Here is a 3,026-nt window from a genome sequence, read left to right as displayed (position 1 = left end):
CCTGCACTGGCACTGCACTGCTAAGTACTTGCCAAGGAAGAGCTTTTATAGACGAAATTTGCTTGGCGAGCTGCAGGGTGCAGGACCTTCCTTTGATTGGTTGGTGATGAGGTAACAGGGTGGTGTTCTAGGAGTCAGCCTTCTGATTCTAACCAGTCTGGATCCCCTGCTTTGTCTGAAATTACCATCCTCCACGTGGGTGGGGGCCTTAGTCGTCCTAGGCAGAAGGACTCAGAGATTTGTATAACTTTGTGATGTATATTCCTTGAGGAGGAACTAGTAACCTGCCCCTTGTTTCCTTTGTTTCTGCATTCCCTTATTCCCCTAATCAGTAACTGCTTAAATCTGCCCTTTGAAGCTCAGGGAAGGTCTATAGGGCTGAAGCCTTTTTCCTACAAACCAGAAATGGAGGACACAAACAGGCTTTCGTACTCAGCAGGGACCCCATAGAATTCTGCTTGGTTTCAGAGCCACAACAATTTTGAGAGATGGGAGTCGAAGAGAAGAGACAAGAGTAGAGCAGTGTTTTTGTTTTGTTCTGTATTTCTGTGTTTTTAAATTATGTCCTCTGGCTCAGTGCTTCTCATACCTCAAACAAGATGCTACAAACAAATTACTTGAGAATCTTGTTAAAAATATAGATTCTGATTTGATAGGTGTGTGGCGGGATTCTGAATCTCTAACAAGTTCTGAGGCGATACAGATGTTGCCAGCCTGAGGACCACACTGTGAGGTACAAGTACTATGCTTGAAAGTGTGCAGTGCTGTTTTAAAAACCATTCAATGACGGCAATATATAATCATTTCAACATAACACTAATGGGAAAGATTGGAACATAATTTCTATATCATAAAATTTGATTATGTTTTTCTGAATGATACGCTTCAGCTTAAAAAAAATTTATCTTTTCAAATAGATGTCAAATACACATAAAAAAACTTTAACAGGTAGACAGTGAAAATAACTTGCCTTGCTGCTGGCCCCTTATTTCTTCTGTACAGAGGTAACCACTGTTACTGATTAACTGTGAAATTTTCAAGGGATATTTTACCCATATATTTATTTTTCTTTTACACAAATGGTAAGTAATTGTACATGCTGTTCTGCCCCTTGTTCTTTTTATTAACAATATGTGTGTAAGTAAATATCTAATTAGTATGTATTCTAGATATTGTTCAGTTCAGTTCAGTCACTCAGTCGTGTCCAACTCTTTGCGACCCCATGAATCGCAGCACGCCTGGCCTCCCTGTCCATCACCAACTCCCGGAGTTTACTCAGACTCACGTCCACCAAGTCGGTGATGCCATCCAGCCATTTCATCCTCTGTCATCCCCTTCTCCTCCTGCTCCCAATCCCTCCCAGCATCAGGGTCTTTTCCAATGAGTCAACTCTTTACATGAGGTGGCCAAAGGATTGGAGTTTCAGCTTTAGCATCAGTCCTTCCAAAGAACACCCAGGACTGATCTCTTTTAGAATAGACTGGTTGGAACTCCTTGCAGTCCAAGGGACTCTCAAGAGTCTTCTCCAACACCACAGTTCAAAAGCATCAATTCTTCGTCACTCAGCCTTCTTCACAGTCCAACTCTCACATCCATACATGACCACTGGAAAAACCATAGCCTTTGGTTTTTGGTGGACTTTTGTTGGCAAAGTAATGTCTCTGCTTTTCAATATGCTATCTAGGTTGGTCATAACTTTCCTTCAAAGGAGTAAGCTTCTTTTAATTTCATGGCTGCAATCACAATCTGCAGTGATTTTGGAGCCCCCAAAAATAAAGTCTTGACACTGTTTCCCGATCTATTTCCCATGAAGTGATGGGACCAGATGCCATGATCTTCGTTTTCTGAATGTTGAGTTTTAAGCCAACTTTTTCACTCTCCTCTTTCACTTTCATCAAGAGGCTTTTTAGTTCCTCTTCATTTTCTGCCATAAGGGTGGTGTCATCTGCATATCTGAGGTTATTGATGTTTCTCCAGGCAATCTTGATTCCAGCTTGTGCTTCTTCCAGTCCAGCGTTTCTCATGATGTACTCTGCATAGAAGTTAAATAAGCAGGGTGACAATATACAGCCTTGACGTACTCTTTTTCCTAGTTGGAACCAGTCTGTTGTTCCATGTCCAGTTCTAACTGTTGCTTGCTGACCTGCATATAGGTTTCTCAAGAGGCAGGTCAGGTCAGGTGGTCTGGTATTCCCATCTCTTTCAGAATTTTCCACAGTTTATTGTGATCCACACAGTCAAAGGCTTTGGGATAGTCAATAAAGCAGAAATAGATGTTTTTAGGTAGTTAGAATAGGAAACAGGCGTCCAAAATGGCGGTGGCTAAAAGACAAGGAAGAGAAAAGCCCACGAAAAGAGAACAAAGGAAGGTCCAAGGACCAGAGTGAAGACCTCAGGTATAAAAAACAGCGCACCTGGCTAAGCCCAATTTGCATTGGGCAGGCCCAGGGGGAGGAACCAAAGAGCTTTCTCCCCTGCCCCCCTCCTCCTCCACTCTCTTCTCTTCGCTTCTTTGGGTGGCATGCCCTCATGATTCGAGGATGGATTCTCCTTCTATCTTCTAAATAAAATACAGCTGTAACACTGATTTGTCTAAGAACTATAACATGGTCTATCCAAGACCGGAGAGCTGTGACCCACCGAGGGCTTTAATGTCCGTCACTCCAAATCTTTGTTATGATGAGACAGAAGCGAGGAGCATACACTCGCCTGACAATATTGTTCTAAGTACTTTTGGTATTTTAATTCATTTAAAGTTCACAACAACTCTCTGCAACAGGTATGATTATTATTTCCATTTTATAGATGTAATTCAAGTCTAATATACCCTACAAGCCTTGCATTTGAAGGTTTTTCCCTACCTGTACATATGCATCTCTACTCCTATATATAATATATCATAATTTATTAAATATGTTCACTATTGATGGACATCTAAGTTGCGGTTCCCCGGCTCTAGATCACAGGCTCCATAGTTGTGGTGAATGGGCTTAACTGCCCCAAGGCATACGGAATCTTTCTGGACC

This window comes from Oryx dammah, unplaced genomic scaffold, assembly GCF_014754425.2.
Source record: "Oryx dammah isolate SB20612 unplaced genomic scaffold, SCBI_Odam_1.1 HiC_scaffold_26, whole genome shotgun sequence".
In the NCBI taxonomy this organism is placed as follows: Eukaryota; Metazoa; Chordata; class Mammalia; order Artiodactyla; family Bovidae; genus Oryx; species Oryx dammah.
This window is presented reverse-complemented; position numbering follows the sequence as displayed.